The 19,565-nt window shown below is 49.1% G+C and overlaps 1 long non-coding RNA gene across 1 annotated transcript; it reads left to right on the top strand.

Annotated features, from left to right (window-relative positions):
• The first annotated feature begins 605 nt into the window (after positions 1 to 605).
• On the top strand, positions 606 to 5,298 carry LOC142073320 (uncharacterized). The gene is made up of 2 exons (XR_012670129.1): positions 606 to 1,322; positions 5,060 to 5,298. It is a non-coding gene; the product is annotated as an uncharacterized LOC142073320 (long non-coding RNA).
• The last annotated feature ends 14,267 nt before the right edge of the window (positions 5,299 to 19,565 follow it).

Genomic DNA, 19,565 nt, shown 5'->3' with positions numbered 1-19,565 from the left:
CCTTTCATCCTTCCCCTTCCAAGTCAGTTGCTTTTAGTTCTCTGTCAAATGCAGCAATCTCTAAAGGAGCCAGAGGGTGCCATAAATTCAGCTCTCTCTGTGTTATCCCACTTAGCCCGCCACCCCATTTACCTGGGGCCTTGGTTACTGCACATTGTCCATGGTTTACGGTCCTCAAACTAGGACAGTTCTCAAGAGTGTTCTCCTCCCCCCGCCCCCCCCCCCGCCCCCAGTGTCCCTGAGCTAGTGAATGAGGCCAGGAAGAGGGGAATCTTACCATGCAAGCTTCCTCCTCCTATACTGTATATGCGGTCTTCATGCTGTCTCCATGCCAACCTCACTGGAAGGAGATGCATGCTTTCAACGAGACAGAATGGCGGCACATCAAACACGACATTAACATACACGCATGAGAGTGTAACACCGGTCAGTGTGAATTGCGTGTCCTATTCTGTGCTGATCTGCAGACAATTTGAGTCTGTTTCAGCCCCCAGCTACAGAGTTGGGCTGTCTAGCTCTAGCTGCTCTGAATGCTGGAGCCCCTGACTTCACTCCCAGGTGTGTCAGCCAAGATGATGGTCACCACAAGAGCAAGGTGAGAGAAGCTAACCAGTACTAGGATAAGCAGCACCAGCAAGGCATTGAATTCTCTGACCTGTAAGGTCTGAGGCCTGCAGCCACATTAGGACAGCAGCAGCCATGAGCCAAGAGGCAGAAAATCACATCCTTACATTCCATCTAAATTATATCAAAACAATGTGATATGGAGCAGTTAAGAAGGCACCCCTCCGAATAGTACCCACCATCACCAGATAAGCAAGGAATCTCTTAAAATGTTTAAAGAAAACTTCCTTTGATAGCATTCTGTCTGGCAAGGAATCACTTATCAACAGTTATGGGTGTGAAAGATCTACTTCTTTGTTTTTTTACCTTTATGGTCCCTACTTCTCTATTGTTTATCTGTCTGGTTTCTGTCTGGTTTTTTATTGTTTCTGTCTGTTACATAGCTAATTTTGCAAGGTGTAAATCAACTAAGGTGGTGGGGTATGACTGGGTAAAGAATTGTTAGGATTGATCAAAGAATTATTTTGTAAGACTTTGCTAAAATGATTGGTTAAGGTACAGCTAAGCAGGACTCAAGTTTCACTATATAAACTGGGGTTCAAAAGGAAGTTCTTTGGAACCTACTTCAGGGGACAGCCCCAGGATCAGAGCTGCTTGACCTCAACACCCTATCAGCCACACTGTGCAGAAGCTGGAGTCTCCAGGTGACCTGATCCTAACTGGCCATCAGGAAACGTTTCTCTGCCTTATTGGGAGTGGTGAGCATTATATGCTTAGCGTGTGATTTCTTTTTTGGTAACTGTTAATAAATAGAGGTTAAGGATATTACTATGTAAGGCTCTTTCACTGGTAAAAGGCCTCGCAAACCTGCTGAAGAATACTCCCGGAGCCTAAGAACTGAGTATGGGTGGGTACTTAAATTAACCAGATTATACCCTGAGCCCTAGGGAGCTGGGTACAGGTAGGTGCCTTTCACCCCAGGAAAGGGTGGGGGTGCCTAAATCAACTGGGTTATGCCTTGAGCCCTAGGAACTGTGTAAAGGTGGGTGCCCTACAGTGTGCAGGTAACAGACCATTGCACAAATGTACAAGTCCATCACAGAGCTGGCTCAGCCTGGGACAGCTGCAGAATCCATCTCAGTGATGCCAATGTCATAGACTCACCATCTTCTTGGCTCACCTGGCAGTAGCACTAGACCTGCTGACCTATTGTCTCAGCAGCTCGCCCTAGGCTACAGACAACACAAACACTACAATTTCAGCACCTCTCTCCTGTACCTGGAGGGTACTGGCAGCATGATCTCCGAAAAATCAATGCTACCAACTCCAGCATCTCACTCCCTCAGCAGGGGCTGTCGGCAGTATCGGATCAGAGCCTGAACCAAAAGAACTGAGAACCCCACTGAGTGAAATAATGAAGAGTGTTACTAATTCTGCAGCCACCCATTCCTGGCCTGTAGGACAAACCCCCTTGAGCCACTCAGTCTGACATTACCTCAAGGGGCATTTTGAATCATGTCTATATCTCTGGAAAACTTAATGAAACCACAAAGCCCAGGAGACTCTTTGTCTCCTCCCTCTCCCCCAACAAGATTTAATTCAGTTTCATGTCACTGGTGAGAGGAAAAGGCAAACAGAGGGGGAGAGAAAGCAGCACAAACTGTAAAAACAGTGAAGGAATCCTCAGGCTCTCAAGAGAGCACAAGAATGGAAATGAGGTTCTAAATTAGGGAAGCACCAAGGGAAAAGTCCTCGTCCCGCCCCCGGCCCGTCTCCCCCTCCTGAGGCTGAGAAGTGAGTCCCTCCAGACAAGGTCAAGATGATCTGAAAATGCTGAGCTGCCAGCTGGCCCTTCTTCATCTGCAATACCTCAAGTTTCTCCCACTAGGGATCCTGTTTTATACTGTATCTCCCATCTCGTCTGCCAGCTAGCCTAGTTTTCTCCTTAGGATTCTGGGTCAAAGGCTGCTCTCAGGTACACTGGGGTAAATCTCCAATAAACCCACTTATGTCTATTGACTCTATTGCCTTAAGCAGATTTCAGTGGAGTTGCTCCAAATTTACACCAGAGTAACTGAGATCAGGATCTGGCTGATAAAACCTTGCCTGTAGAATCTCACTGTACTAGGGATTTTTTTTTTTTTTTGTGGCACCAGCACTGGGTTTTGATGCCCCTGAGCATGGTATGGCTGATTTAATCCTATTGAGTTGCTTGGTGTTCCATCCCACGGCACTGAAAGGTCAAACCCACACAACATGGGCTCTCCTCATTCCTGCTTACCAAGGGAGGCAATCCTAACTCACCACCATGGCTGAATCTTCCGGTTTAAGCCCAGTTAGAAGTGAGCCAGCTTGGCTTTCTGGGCCCATTGCTCTTCTCTTTCACACCGGTGGCTTCAGTGGAGTTACTCCTAACCAATGTCAGAGAAGACCTGACCTCATTGCTCCCTGTGGCGGAGGCAGAGTACAGCCAACCAGGCAGGTTACATTTTGCCATTGTGCCCGGGAGCTCACAGTGACTGCACACAGCCCTTTATATTGGTACCTGTTTTAGGTGTGCCTTGTCAGCACCAGTTGTGCCAGCTCCTGGTATGACCTGCCCGGTAGCTCTCCGTAGCTGTATGTTCCCGAGCGCTCCAGGTTCGAGCCATCAGAATTATGCAGCACTGCAGTGTTCCATCACTGTTAAAAAGCACAATGGCCTGAGTGGCGTAGGAAGTCCCCACAGTCTGAGAGTGAGACTTGACTTCTGTTCTGCTTAGTAGCAATGCTCCCATGCTCACAAGTGTGTGTACAGGTTAGAAGAGGGGATGGGAGCCAGGAAAACTGGGTTCTATTCCTGGTTGTAATACTGACTTTCCATGTGACCCTGAGCAAGCAACTTAACAGCCTTGAGTCTTGATCACCCATGGGGATAATCATCGTTGAGCTGTTTGTCGTCTCCAAGCCAGTGGCTTTTGATTCTGTGGCAAACACAGAGCTCTCTGGCCAGAGGGTGCCATAAATTCAGCCCCTTGCTGCGTTATCCCACGACCCTCTCTATCCCATCCGACTGGGTGCCTTTGCTACAGCACATCTTACCTGGCTTATGGCCCTCAGACTAGGACAGGTCCCAAGAGTACAGGGCCTGAGCAGCAGAGGGCCAGGGCTGTAACCGCAAGCCTTCAGAAAGGCTAGATCTTTTGGTACCTTCCTAAATCAGATCGTCAGTTGAAAGTCCCCCTGTAATGGCAGGATGCAATAATGATTAGGGTCAAGCGGAGTTTTCCTTTAAAAGCTTCATCTGTCGTAGGTATCTATATGGCCTCCATCATCATAGTGTCTGAGCACCTCACAATCTTTAATGTAGCTATCTTCATGTAGCAGGACAGTGCTACAGCCCACATAAGGAGCTCAGGTACAGCGACATTGTTACTGGCCCAAGATCACACAGGGAGTCTGCAGCAGCCAGCAGAATGGGGAACAACTGAGCCCAGGAGCCCCAAACCCCAGGCTAGTGTCCTAACCGCTGACCAGCCTGCTAGCCCTCCTGCTGGGCTGTGACCAGACATGGTGTGAGGGGCTGCAGCACAGAGTGGAACGTGGCTCCTCACCCTGGTGTGTTTCCTTGGGGCTGATGAGGTGAAGGCTTTGCTTAGATTGTGTTTGGATTCAGCTTCAAGGTTGGGATTGAGCAAATGTTTGACGATCTGCCAAACTCTTATTTATTATGAAGGAGAGCACTCCGACACCCATTATAAAGCAGAGCCTTGGGGCCGCTGGTGTGAAGGAGAGCAGCTGGGTTAGCAAGGCATTGCACCACTAGGGGAGGAGAGGTTTCTGTGGGTGGGGTCCCTGTGGCGGGCTGTTCATGCCCTGGGGTTACTCTTTATTGCAGTGTCTGACAGACACTGGCAGGTAGAGGCTGGCCAACAGGATCAGCACTCTCTGAAACACAAACAGCACTTCTCTTCAAAAAGGGGAGCTGCAGGGCAGGGATGGGTGAACATGCTGGAGTTTTTCTGACAGCTGTATTTCCTGTGCTTGTGCCAGGTCCCCCACCTCAGTGTTGTTGGCAGCCCCAGACCCCTCCATGCAATCGCTAGGCTAGAGTCTCTCTGCCGCTGTGCTCAGGATGAAGAGCTGGTGTTTGAGTAAAATCTTGGGCACTGCCAGAGATGTACATCCTACCTTGATGTGCAGGCAAGGCCAAGGGAGGTTGCTTCAAGGAGCTGGGATCCCCAGCACTCTGTCCTTAAGCCACAGTCCATAAGATTAGTTGAATGGATTCCACTGGGCACAGGTAATTTAACTGAGGCCAAACAAATTTATGCCACATGCATACTTTCAAATAAAGAGATTACAAGTCCAATTCTGCATTGTCCTGGTGCAACATAAAGGGGGCTTAGAGGGACAGGTTCTCTCTCTCTTGGAATGCCCCATCTGTAGAGACCCTACCAGGGAAACTGGTCTTATGTATTTAGTCTAAATGTAATCCTTTTTCTGTTTAACCCAGGCTCCTAAACCATGTTTCTCGCAGCAGCATCCCAGCTCAGTTTGCATGTACAGCAAAACTGTGTTGCACTATATTGTACTAAGCACTTGAAGGACTTCTAGCAAATTCTGGTACTACGCAAAAACCAAGAAAATAATGACAGAACTGAAGCATCTCATAGAGAATTCTGTAATATTTTCCTGGATACTTTTGTGGCATGAAGGTTGTGGTTAATTAAACAGCTCTCTCCATGGCAACAAGACTGGAATATGAGTGCTTATTTTCATTTACAGTGGAAGCCGTAGTTTTAAGATTAACTGTGAATCAACCCCCTTGCCCCCCGGCCCCACACACAAAATTTCTGTGGTATTTTCTACAGCAGGAGAGTGAAGAAAAAGTCTCTTGTCATTCCAGCTGCCTATTAGTATTCAAACTCCTTCTCTGTTTTTATTCAGCTGCGTTTCAAACCAGGCATCAAACAAGCCTCAGACTATTATGTGATGAAAGCTTTTCCTGTGAAGAAAGCTGCTTGGATCTGCTTTGTGTTTTCCAGTACATCTCCCTAATGAGGCATACAGACAAGTTAAAACAGGCGAATTTCAACAGGGCCCAGGAGGAGGATGCTGGAGGATTCACCATCCGGCCAACCTGCTGTCTTCCCCTGCCCCGAACAGCACTGACTGAATCCTGAGATGATCGTTTTATTTCCACTGATCAAATTAGTGGCACCATCACATAGTTGTACCTGCCTGGCTCACGCCCACCGGGCTCTGTTGTAAAGATGGGCAGAAGGGATTTCACACAGCTGGGGCTGAGGCTGGGGGTCGGGTGGGGAAGGGTGCCAGGAGTAGAGAAAAGGGGGTATTGCTAAGCCTGAGGCTGAGGGAGTGGTATCAACAGTGCTCTCGCTGAGGGTGGCGGGCAGCAGCGCATTGCTGCTAATGTAGGTTAAAAGGAGCTTAGAGGAGAGAGCTGGGTTCCATTCCTGACTCTGCCGTCTACACGCTATGGGCCTGCTCCCTTCCCCAATCTATGTACAGAGGTCACCCAGGGATCTGCACATGGGGCAGGGGCTCAGACACCTATACTGCACGGTGCCCCTTCCTGGGATGAGCATGGGGTGGGAATTTTGCCTGTGTAAGGACTGCAGGATTTGTCTCTATAGGCACAGGAGGGTACAGTATGGTTAGTATTGGGATGTAGTGCAAAGCCCAGCCCTGTACACAGAGCAGTGTTTGGAGGTCTATGCTTTCATTTAAAAGCAAACCACATTGTCTCTTGTCCTTATGGTTGTAAAGAGAACCTTGCAAACATGCCATGAATGCAAACCAATGCAGTGATGTCTGCCTGAGTCTGCAGACAGCCTGAAACAATAGCTCTCAGACAAGTGCAAACTGCCCCATTAGTCTCAAATGGGTGTTAATCCTGAAACCTAAAGATGTTACTCAACATGGCAACATTGTTAACTACTTCACTGCTGATCATTTTCGGAGAAACACCCAGCTAGTCTGTTTATGCCACAATTCCAGATTGCCTCCTATTACTCCAGAAACTCCAGCTGCCCCTACCCAGCTGCCAAACCTTCCAGCTTCCCCCAGAACAGCTTCTCCAGTGTAGCGGCGTGCTGCCAATACAAACATCTATGGCACTGAAAACTGAAACCATGGGGCCAGCACAAAACAAATTGCATGTAACCTCACAATAAATAAGCCAGGGGGCGCTGTGCTGAGTGTGTGATTCATTTTCACCTCTAATTAATTAAACACATCCATTTTCAAAATTCAGATGAAGGTATTGTGGCAATTCCAGTCAGCCCAGAAGCTGGGGCCCCACCAAAGCAGTCAGCTACAACTTGGCAGGGAGTAGACAGGGCCTTGACAACAAGATGTAGTCACTAAAACCCAGCAGAACCGGTGAGTTTGCAGCAGAAAGGAGAGGGTGGGACCTGACAGCCCTTAGATAGGAGGTTGTTCCAGGCATGAAGACTGGCAATGGAAGCAAAGGAGCTCTAGGAAGAGGGCTGGGGCAGAGCTGGAGGTGGCAGACGGAGAACAGAGCCCGGGGCAGGGTTATGAGATGCCTTGGAGAGCAGAACGGACTCCCAGCAGGTCACTTAACACGCAGTTTCTGAAAGCACTTGCTTACATTGGGTGTCCAGCTTGAGACTCCCTGGGGCCTAATTCTGAGCACTCACAGCTCCCATTGACTTTGACTGAGTTTGGGGGACTCAGCACCTTTGACACTCAGACCCCCAGTGTGTCAACCTGGGCACCCAGAAACTGTGGCACTCCAGCTCAGTGGCCACTCGTTGAACACGTTGGCCTTGCCCCCTCTGGGCCACAGTGTCCATGCCCTTGAGTAAGGCTCTCGTGAGGCACTGTCATATCAGTAATGGAAGGTGTGCGTGGGCAGAGGAAGCTTCCTGGAGCTTCAGGATAAGAGACTCCTGACCTTTGAATGTTACGCCCAGCAGCCCCAGATCCCAGGGCCCCATTTCTCAGTGATTGCTCCTCTTCCTTCTTCCGTGGAGATCTCGGCTCCGTGTTTCCACTTGAGAGGTTAAAGTCTGAATCGGCCAGGCAAGAACTGGGGAGGGGGACAGCCCAGAGAGAATACATCCCATTGTTTTATCTTGAATGCAGGCCATGTGTTCTACTAATACCCTATTCACTGCCAACAAGCCCACCACAAGCTGCATATTCAGTTTTAGATTAGTGCAGCTATCAGGACACATTTAGATATGGACGATTTCCTCTGCAGTCACCGCAGTAGGGGAACAGACTGTGGGAAAACACTTCCCTGGAACTAGCCCTTTTCTTGCCCAGCTTTGCCCAATCCCGGAGCCAGTGCCGTTTGCTAATCGGATTCCCACAACACCAAGCTAGATAGAAGGGAGATCATGTGACTCTCCAGGAGGCACATGTCTGCTGGAGAACTGTGTGGGAACCAGCAGCATGGAAGGAGCCGGCAGAAAGAGTGAGATTTTTCAGGGTTCAGTAGTCAAGGCCTTTTCAAACAGGACACTGAGCCTGACAGGCTCACATCCCACCTGTAAGATCTCCTGGAGTGAGACTTGGGATGGCAAAGGCCTTGGAGGGCCTGTATTATCTGGTGAAAAGGAATTTAGAGGGGAAAGAAGTGAAAGGGACAGAGTAATAGAGCTACTAAAGAGGGCTGCCTGGTTGACTATGGGGCTGTATAATGGGTTTAAAAGCTTTTCACCTGTAGGTTGCTGGTTTGAATTCAAACCAGCTCAGGAGCAGTCAGAAGTTTCATGAGTTGTGACATGAGTTGGGGGTCCCAGCTGTACGTGTCTCCTGCCCCTAAATGAAACACACTGGCGCCTCTGGCACAAAAGAAAAAAACCGAAACCTTCTTGCCTACCACAGTCAATAATGATAGCGCATATAATTAACTAGTCCTCATTATACCCTCATCAGACAGGCACTTTAGTGGTATTATGCTCACTTTGCTGATGGAGGGGGGCGGAACTGAGACACAACAAGGTTAAGTGTCTTGCTCAAATCTATTCAGCTCATCGGTGGCACAGCGAACATTCAATCTCAGGAGTTCTGGTTCCAAGTCACATAATCAGTCCACAAGACCCTGCTGTCTTTTGCTGCATCTACAAGGGCTACTGGATATGTATGCTTAGTACGCACCAGATACATCTTTTGTAATATATGCTTGGGACGGTAATATATGTGTGTTGAACAGTAAGCTAGCCCCAACCTTAACTATTGTGAACCAGTAATATCAGTTTGATAGGACACAGCTACTTGCTATGTACTGAAGATCTGCTTTGCAGGGGAACAGTTGTTTGCTACTTCAGGCTGTATAAAGTAACACTGCCATGCTGTTAGTCTCTAAGGTGCCACAAGTACTCCTTTTCTCTTTCTGCTGTTCAGTGTTCATCTCAGGTAAGGGAGCTCCTAGGGCAGCAGGTAAAGAGACAATCCTGGTGAATGTAGATTTACAAGTGAAACTAACCAATTCTGTAAACCCTTGCTCCCAGGAGTAGCTTCTACTCATGCAAGTAGCACTGATGAAGTCAATGGGCTTGATTTTCCCATGCCTTACTTTGTATTATCATTTCCACCTGTGCAACGTAGCGGTAACATGCGATGGCATCAGAACAGTAGCATTTTATGCAGGTGTAAATGGCTCCATAAGGGGCAAGGCCATGGAGAATCAAACCCAGTGGGATGGCAGGATCTGGCCCTATAAGAGGAGAGGGAGTCCCTTGCAGTGGTTTGTAGAGGTCAGTCATCGTGCGCGGTGACAGAAGCACAGGGACACAAGGAGACAGAGGCAGCTCCTTTGTATCACAGGGAGACATTCCATCAAGCTGGGATTTTCACATAGCCCTTCAAATTCTTTGCTGGCCCAGATAGAGTCCCCTCTGTCCCCCAGGCAGCAGGCAGGCAGCTGACATGTTCAGTGTGTGTTTGTGTCTGGCAGGTGCTTGTCGGAGAGACGGCGGATGTGAAAGGTCACAGAGAAAAACTCTGATCCAGAGTGTGGGTCCTTGGGGAAATCAGATGAGGCCAAATCAGCACCCAGCGCCCCCACGCCAGACTTCATTGTTTCCAACTCTCACTAATTGGAGCAGAGCTGCTGGCTGTACTCTCTAGCATAGGGGGTGACCCAGAACAATAGGCAGAGATGGTAACAAGCAGACAGATTGGGCTGGACACCACAGCAGCAGAGAAACTGCCACAACACTCAGGCTCATCTCCTCCCCTATCAGATCTGAAACTCCTGGCGTCATAATCCTAGTTGCATTTCCAGGTTCTACGATGCAGCTATGCAGAGGAGGGGAAATAGCTCCCTTTCCAATTCATCAGGACTTGGCGGGTCTCAAGGTGCCCGGAATGCTAACTGATTTGCCATGTATGGTTGCAGCAGGGCCTCCCACCTCTCACTCACCCCAGCTGTGTCCAAATTCAGACGTTAAAGGGCGCTGTGCCATGTACTGACTCTCTTTGAGCGAGTGCCTCCCGACGGGCTTCACAGCTGCTTATGAATTGCACACAGACGCTATGGGCACTATTAGTGGGGCGTTCTAAATGGCTTTTCCTGCCATTCAAGTGAAGGGGCCTGTTTCTGGAGCTGGAGGCGGAAGGTTCTGGTCCTGCCTCCCTCACACCATTTGCTGATTTTGCTGCAGAATTCCTGAATAAAGGCCTGGACAGAAGGAGCTGCACCAGCTCTCAGAAATCACGCTATGTGGGGGAGTAGGAGTGAGTCAGCTTTATTTTTTAGTGCGCCACCACCAAAGTGAAATCCCATGTTACAATGCCCCTTTCCCACTTTCCTCCATCTTCTGCTGTACTGTATTAGCTGTAGATCCTTTTCCCCTCTTGAACAATTGGGCTCCTGTATCATGGCCCAGTGGTTCCGTCAAATGAATGAGAGTCACTAATAATGATGCCTTGCAGGGCCATAGCACCTTCAATCTGAAGAGCCCACAATGGGCTTAGCCTCACGCTGAGGTAGGGGATTAGTATTCTCCACATTTTATAAGTGGGGAAACTGAGGCACAGAGCGGTTAAGTGACTGGCCCACGGTCATGCTGGAAGTCTGTGGCACAACCATGAATATAAGGCAGGTCTCTTGCCTCCCAGGCCTGTGCCTTAACAAGGCCCTCCTTCCTCTCTGGGCATGATATTAAGGATGGCTGTGAAGCCACATGCAGAGAGCAGTGGCAATGAAGAGGTTAATGTGCACGTGGCGGGGAAGGGAGCGTTCCCATGAACTGGGTCCCGGGTTTCTTCAGCCCCCTTAGCAAATCAGAGCATCTGGTCTTAGGACTCATTACTGTTTAAGCAGCCCTTCCCCCAACCCGCTGGTACTGTACACGGGAGCCTGGGAACCCTGTGCATCTGCCCCGAGCAGATGGGCTCGTCCTCCTTCCATGTGGCATGATGCGGGGAGGCTCTGGTGGTGCGTTTTAACTGACGCTGAACTAAGGCCTTTGTTAAGAGATTCCACAGGAGACGCTGCTGGGCCTGACCTGGGAGAGGTGGGGAGGCCTCAAACCTCCATTTTAAAAGGACCTTTCAAAGGATATTTTTAAAAGCCCTTTGGGCACCGCACTGCCCCAGTGGGGTGAGCTCCCTTCTCAGCCCTGCTGCCAGCTGCTCCAGCCACTGCATATTCATGCATCTGACTTATCATGCTTGTGCTTGTCACAGTCTCTTTTCCGTGTGGTTAACAGTCTTGTAAATCACAGCTATGGTGTCTGGAAATGCTCAGATCCTGTGACTCTGGCTACAAAGAGCTGAGATCCTGGCTCTGAAATGTGGACATGCCCAGCAGGTTCTAGATAAAACCCTGTCATCGGAGGGGGCAGGGCACCCCTCAGACTCCTCTGGAGACGCTGGCCCCTGCCCTCAGGTTCCTCTGCAGCCTCCCACTCACTGCAGCCTCCCACCCCCAAGTAGCTCTTAGCCCAGTCCTGTCATCTGATTCCTCTGAGAAAAGCCTGTTCCCCGTGAGCTCACTCCCTTGGGCATGTCTTAGACACACGGAACTGCCTGCTCCCTTGGCCGTGTGAGTATGGTCCGTGCATGTGGACAAAGGTCTCCGATGTGATGCTGCAGAAAGATGTATGGCATACTGGTTCATTGCTGGAAGTGGAACTGGAGCTGAACTCATCGGATCTCAGCCAGGGTGACTCCTGGATGTTATAGAAGGAGTCTCTTTGCTGTAAAGGGAGGCTCCTGGCTCTAGAAAGGCAGTATGTCACAGCAAGGCATCACCATGATGTTCCTATTCACTGCAGCATTAATCAAGCATGTGTTTACTATACATTGCATGGTGTTCTTAAGCGTCTTTACTCCGGACCGGACCAGACCAGACAACATAACCCTGCAAAACCTCTGAGTTCATCTCTGTCTTTTGTGCGGAGCCTTGCTATGAGACACTAAAGAGTCAATAAAGCCTTGTGCCTCTGGGAACAGGCGACAGCGGATGGATCACTTGATGATTACCTGTTCTGTTCATTCCCTCTGAAGCACCTGGCATTGGCCACTGTCAGAAGACAGGCTACTGGGCTAGATGGGCCTTTGGTCTGACGCAGTATGGCCGTTCTTATGTTATGTTCAATCATGTGCCGTTTCATGCCCCATTACTCAAGACTCCCCCTGCTTTCTAATGAAGATGACACACTGGCTGGCTCCCTAGGTAGCAGGTAGTTCAGCCCCTCATGGAAAACAAGATGTAAAAATTACCTTTCATGAGCTGCAGCCTCCCACCCCCAAGTAGCTCTTAGATACAGCTGACTCTTGGTCCTTTGTAAGAAGCATTTCCAGCGTGCAAAGGAAACAAACAAGGTCCCATTTGCACGTCGCCTTTCATCAGCATGCTCCCTCATGCCCCTTCATTGGCTTTTTTCCCCGGGATTGCTCACAGTTCCCAGCATACATTCCTCTTGCCCAATACCTCCCAGGGGATTGGAACACACCAGTGCTCTGGGCCAGCTCCCTTCTGCATCCAGTCTAATTAAGAACTGACCGGTCCCATTGTCCCAGCATTCCAGAGCCTTGTACAGCAGCTCTCCCAAAGGCGACTTGACAAAGGAGCCGGTGTAATTTGCAAGAGGCCCTCTGGCTGATTAACAATAACATGGCAGCACTTTCAGCTTTGATGGGGTTGGGGCACAAGGGAGAATTCCAGGCCAACACAAAGAATTTGCGACAAAAGGTGCAAATTCATTCCCAGCATCTTCCCCAGAGTTGAACCTCAGTCAAGCAGGAAGGGCTAGCTGTCTCTTGAAGCCGGAGAATAAGCTATTTTCTTATCTTCCTCTAGAGAGAGATTCAAGCTTCCTTATTTATCCAGATCTGGGCTTTCAATTGCTAACAAAATAGCAATTTTGAGCCCAATTGTGAGCCTCCTCCCCAGCAGCTGCAACGTAATTATTATTACCAGAGATTTAAGCAAATCCCCACTGTCTCTGTGCAGAGTAAACCACTCTGTCACCAATTCTCCTTGTGAGAACGGGCAGCTCTGTGACAAGCTAAGTTTTGCTTTTTCCATGTCCCCGTTGCATTGTCTTACTTGCAGTTGGTGCATTATAGTGGCGGGCACCAGGCTGTGATGCTAACCTTCTTTCTTTTTCTCCACCTATTGTGAATATGCTTTTAAAAAAAATCCTAAACAACACTGAGTCTGAATTTGGTGGTCATAAAGGGTGTCAGATTGGCAGACCTGGAGACCTGCTGCCCTCTCTCTATACAAGGGGGACATCAGCCAGGCAAGTCTCCCCTATATATGAGCACACCAATGTGCTTCACACCTGATCTGGGGGGGCCCCGGAGGGCTGAGACAAAAGCTCCTCTTCCATGTGCTGAGCAAATGTCATGGTTTGCCAATGTGGACACCTGTCCGCTAGAAACAAAGGCGAAGAGGAAACTCACTTCATGTACCTCACTGCACAGCCACCAAATGCTTCTTTGGGTCCATTTGTCATTTCAGTTCAGTTCGACAATCCAAAATGTTTCCGCCTGGGTCAATGGCACCCAGAATGGAAAGTTTCATTTTTATTTTTCCCAATGGAAAACTGAGACATTTTGGTGAAATCCAAATTTCCACCCCCCCAGAAAACTTCAATTTTTTAGAAACTATTTTCCGTCAAAAAACCATTTTGGTGGAAATTCCTGACCAGCTCTCCTCGTTAGCAATCTTTAGCCACCCAGTTCCACCCTCTGCCTCTTCCTTTTTCCTGGCATTTCCCTCTGCTTGTGGTTAAACACATTCCGTGCCATTGCTCATTCTGGAGCTGTGATACAGGGAAATACTCAGCCCTTTTCCTTTGTGTTTGCAGAGACTGATCTTCTTCCCGCTGGCCTCCCCGGTGCCAGTCCCTGCATCTCTCCCTAATATCCAGCCCACCTCCCTTTCATGTCAAGCACTTTTGTCCAAACTCCTTTCTTGCTTTGAGTTTCTCTCTGTTTAGGAAACAGCTTCTTCCTTGGGTCCCTTTCCCAAGTGTGAAGAAAGTTCACTGGAATCAGTGGTTCTGCCAATAACCCTTCCTCATCAGGTCTCCTTGCTTCCAGTGTGAATAGCTTTAGCAGGCATTACAGTAGGAACAGCTATCATCCTCCACTTGCAGTGTGTTTTTTCCTACCTTGGCTCTATTATATCCCAAAGGGAGGACATTGCTAGCCCAGTCCCTCCTCTGAAAGTCTGTTTGCCGGAAGATGGGATCCGTTTTCCAGATGTGTTGGAGGGAAGTGGCTTTATCCAGGGACCTGCCCATTGGGCGCGTATACATATCTCTGCCAAGGAGCCTTTTTCTTGCACTGAGGATGCGTCAGCACAGCCGCTGGCCCAGTTTGCATGAGTCAGGACCAGCTCCCAAACCCCTGTGTCAGGTCTACATCTGCCCTGTGACCGCGCACTCACACGCTTCCCAAGGCAAGTTGGCAGCTGTGAGCAGGAGGCACTTCTGAGCCTAAAAGAGCAGCTTCGTATGGAGCAGAACCACAAGCTTCTTCCAGTCTCTTCCCCTGCAATGTTCCAGAATAGGGTAGAAGTGCAGATTGATCTACCCCCTTCTACTAGCATAGGAATGATGGCCCCGGGGATGGGATTGCAGACCCTCTAAGCCATGATAACTCATTCAGAGCTATCACTCCTGGAAGACAATAGTGCCAGGAGAGAAGTCCCACTGGGAACCTGCTCCCTCCCCAAAGTGTGTGTACGTGCTCCCCCACTAAGCCTGCATGTGGCTCAAAATGCTTAATTCACCAAATTCCCACTCTGGGTCCTGTACTGACAGAAAAGTGTTCCTGGGTGTGAGGTGTATGTGCGCAGGGAGACTATCTGATCATTCTTGAAGATACAGCAACACTCCAGCTTGGCCTGAATAAATGAGAGGAGAGTAGTGTGAACTGTAACAAGGGTAAGTGCAATTGGAAAGGAGAACCATGGTGATAAGAACAGCATGGGGAACTCATTGGCTAACAGCTGTGATGCAGAAACAGCTCTGGATGAAAGGCTGATGGGAAAAGAAAGCTGGGTGTTCAGTGTGATTCTGTGGCTAAAAAGGCAAATGCAGTCTGGGGACATATAAACAGGTTCCTCATATACAAGAAAGTAACTTTCCCCTCTTAGACAGAACCAGTTAGGCCACAGATAGTGAACTGCATATACTCTGGGGCGCTGGGTTATAGAGGGGAGAAGCTGGGGAAGATGCCAAGAAGAACAGCCAGGATGGCAAAAGGTTTGGTGAGTGTAGGCTATGCAGAACGATTAAGGCTCTGATCATCCAGATACTTGAACACATGTTTAACTGTAAGCACATGGGTAGTCCCATGAAAGTCAAGCTAAGCATGTGCTTAAATGCTGGGCTGGATCAGGGCCAATGGGAAATAAATACGTGACTGACACCCTGGGAGGCAGGACCCTGGGAGAGCCATACCCTTCCCTTTATGGGGTTAGTAGGGCCACTGTCAGCCGTAGAGTCCCCAGCCTCCCAGGGCCATGGTAGCGCAAAGGGTAAAATGTTGTCCCCCCAGGCGTTCTCTTCCCCCTTACGAAACTCTGCTGGGCTGAGCATCCTCAAACCCGACATTGGCTTGTGGAGTATCATTATTTCCCTTTTGATAAGCAAACACAGACAGAATGTGTCTACGGCAGGCTCACTCTGGGTGTGTGCATGCGCTGGATGTGTTTGCATGTGGCATTGTGTACGTGCATGCATAGGTGCTGGGGGTGCTGCCGCACCCCCCGGGCTGGAAGTGGGTCTCATTTTATACAAGATTTACAGTTTGGTTCAATGGCTCTCAACACCCCCACTCTACAAATTGGTCCATGCATGTGTACATAACTGTCTGAATCTGTTTGAATCTGTGTGTCTGCTATTCCCAGCAGGATAGTGAGTTTGTGTGTGTGTGTTTTTTGGAGGGGGGGTGAGGGGATGAGAGAACCTGGATTTGTGCAGGAAATGGCCCACCTTGATTATCATGCACATTGTGTAGAGAGTTGTCACTTTGGATGGGCTATTACCAGCAGGAGAGTGAGTTTGTGTGTGGGGGGGTGGAGGGTGAGAAAACCTGGATTTGTGCTGGAAATGGCCCAACTTGATGATCACTTTAGATAAGCTATTACCAGCAGGACAGTGGGGTGGGAGGAGGTATTGTTTCATGATCTCTGTGTGTATATAAAGTCTGCCGCAGTTTCCACAGTATGCATCCGATGAAGTGAGCTGTAGCTCACGAAAGCTCATGCTCAAATAAATTGGTTAGTCTCTAAGGTGCCACAAGTACTCCTTTTCTTTATACAGAAAAGCAAGCAGGAAGAAGCAGATGTTGGTACATCTCTACGTTTCTAGTGTGTGGGGGAGAGTGACAGGCCATCTGGGTTAAAGGAAGAGAGTTATCTCTGGCAAAGTAAAGATGCTGATGCCATTCTCCATTGTCCTAACCATCCAATCAAAACCGGTACCTACATTCCCACAGCTGCCATACAATGGAGACACAGCAAGTTTCTCTGGGGATAAAACCTAATCTGAGAGATACTGAGACTGGGAAAGCTCTTCCTAAAAAAGCCGCAGTGAAAAGTCACCGGGTGCCCTGCGCCAGCCGATACCCGATATACTTGCCTGAGGTATTATTCCTGTCAGGCAGGCATTGTCTGCGCTGGCTCCCCTGAATGTTACACTTGTTTCCAAATGCCAGGGGAGGACAATGGGGCGGGGAAAGGTTGGGAGGACGCAAGGCCCTGGTAAGCTCTGTCTCTCCAGACCTGAAAGTCAGCATCAAAGGAGAAAAGTAAAATGCCGGTGAGGGGGGAGGAAGAGGGGGAGGCGAGGAAGTGCGGAGAGGAAAAAACCTGTGGTTGTGACATGCCACAGTGAAACTGGGTCACAGCTCTAGCGACACGCAGAAGGGACACGGTGTTCTTTGGGGTGGCCGTGGTGTACGTCTTCCCCACCAGCTGTTTGACCCCAGCTGTGGGCTAGGTGGGCTACCCTGTCTGCATGTAAGGGAAGGGGAAATACATGAGTGCGGTTATCAGCGGCTGCCAAAAGAGGAAGAACAAGTCTGCATTCACTTCTCTTTGCTGCTACCGCCTTTCAGAGCTGCCTTATGCCTGCTTGCTACTGCCCTGTTTAAAGACACCCGGTTCTGGTTTTGAACCCCCCCTTATTCAGGTCTGGTTTGGGGCCTGAGGCTGCTGATGTGTCTTTGTGACTCCTGGGATGTTCCTGGAGGAGCTCAATGCAGGCCAACCACCCTAGAGGTCCTTGTGCAGACAGCCTGCCATTGCCCCCTTCCTTTTGTAAGTCACAGAATACAGCCGATTTGCACACTGGGCATGGCAGTGAAAGGGTTAATCCACCTACAGCCCCATTTCTCCAGCACTGCTGTACTTCTATTTCTGTTTTGTTTGGTAGGGGGGCCCTGCAAATACATGCATTTAGGGAGTGACAACAAGAATTTTTGCTATAAACTGAGGACTTATCAGTTGAAGGTGACAGAGGAGAAGAAAGGCCTGGGTGACTTAATGACTTATCAGTATTAGCTGATCATAGGATAACTATGAGCTGCCCATGTGATGCAACTGCGAAAAAGGCTAAAGCAATCCTCGGATGCATCAGGAGAGGTATTTCCAGTAGCAATAGTGAAGTGTTAGTCCCATTGTACAAAGCACTGGTGAGACCTCATCTGGAATACTGTGTGCAATTCTGGTCTCCCATGTTTAAGAAAATGAATCCAAACTGGAACAGGTGCAGAGAAGGGCTACTAGGAGGATCCAATGAATGGAAGATCTACCTTATGAGAGGAGACTCAAGAAGCTTGGCTTGTCTAGCCTAACCAAAAGAAGGCTAAGGGGAGATTGCTCTGTATGAATACATCAGAGGGATAAATACTAGGGAGGGAGCGGAGTTATTTAAGTTAAGTGCCAATGTGGGCACAAGAACAAATGGCTAAAAACTGGCCATCAACAAGTTTAGGTTTGAAATTAGACAAAGGTTTGTATCAGAGGAGTGAAGGTCTGGAACAGCCTTCCAAGGGGAGCAGTGGGGACAAAAAAAAAACCTAGCTGCCTTCAAGACTGAGCGGGATAAGTTTATGGAGGGAATGGTATGATGGGACTGCCTGCAATGACATGTAGCCAGTCTGCAACTGCTAGCAGCAAACATCTCCAACGACCGCTGATGGGATGCTAAAAGGGAAGGGCTCTGAGTTACTACAGAGAATTATTTCCCAGGTATTTGCCTGGTGGGTTTTGCTCACATGCTCAGGGTTTAACTGATCACCATATCTGGGTCCATATCTGGGACGGGAAGGAATTTTCCCATGGGTCAGATTGGCAGAGACCGGGGGAGCGGGGGAGGCTCCGTCTTCTGCAGCATGAGACATGGGTCATTTGCAGGTTTAAACTAGTGTAAATGGTGGAGTCTCTGTAATTTGAAGTCTTTAAACCATGATTTGAGAACTTCAGTAACTCAGCCAAAGGCTAGGGGTCTATTACAGGAGTGGGTGGGTGAGGTTCTGTGGCTTGCGATGTACAGGAGGTCAGACTAGATGATCACATTCTGACCTTAAAGTCTCCTCGCTCTTCTTAGTGAGGAGTGACTCCCCCTGAAGGTACAATGCAGTGTATACAAAATCATGTATAGTGGTGCCTCTCTTTGGGATGGTCGTGGATGATCACCCTCCACAGCTAATGGGCTGAAATGTGTAACTCTGGGTGCATAGCAGGTTGGAACTGCGAAGGCAGGGATTTGTAATGGGGTGCTCGGTCAGGAATGATCCCCTGGACTAGCTAACAGCCTAGGAGTGCAGAGAGGGCTCTCTGTGGGTGTAGGCATGACAGGCCAAATCTGCATGAAGAGGAGCGTTTCTAAATGTTTGCACTGGCCTGGATGAAGGGAATAGGAAGGCAGATGATAGCAATACACAGGAGACATCTTAGATAAGGCATCCTCACAGGGCTCAGCAATGGGCTACAAGATTAGACCAGTGGCTTGAGAGTAATGAGTCACAGCAGGTTTCTTTGGATCTGTTACTGAGCAAACATTCTTCACCCAGCAGCCAGAGAGGAAATAAAGGACAGCTCGCCACAGTGACTCAGAAAGGGTTTACAGGATTCTCCATGGGCACAGGTTTACCTTCTATCTCCCTCTCCTGACTTCCTGCCAACCTCAGTTTTCCAACCCTACCCAGACATAGTGCATGTGGAGCTGTCAGTTCTGCTTCCCTCATAATGCCTGGACATAAGCAGGGGAAAATCTGCTTTTCCTTCTCAGTCCTCCTATTCCAGTCTAGTCCTTGCTCAGGGGAGTGCTTTAACCCTTACACCTCTCGTACACCTTGGTTTCTCTTCTGTTCACTCCTTCCTCAGTCCCTAGGGAGGGATCTGTGATTAGCTAAATGAGTCATGTGGACTGGTGACTCATTTGGCTGGTCAGTCTCTCTCTTGAGTCCTCTCATGGACAGACAGATGGTTCTTCCTGTTCCCATGATCCCTGGAGCTTGTATAGTTCCATGTGGAACTTTATCAGAGG

Source organism: Caretta caretta, chromosome 10, assembly GCF_965140235.1.
Source record: "Caretta caretta isolate rCarCar2 chromosome 10, rCarCar1.hap1, whole genome shotgun sequence".
NCBI lineage: Eukaryota > Metazoa > Chordata > Testudines > Cheloniidae > Caretta > Caretta caretta.
This window is presented reverse-complemented; position numbering and strand designations above follow the sequence as displayed.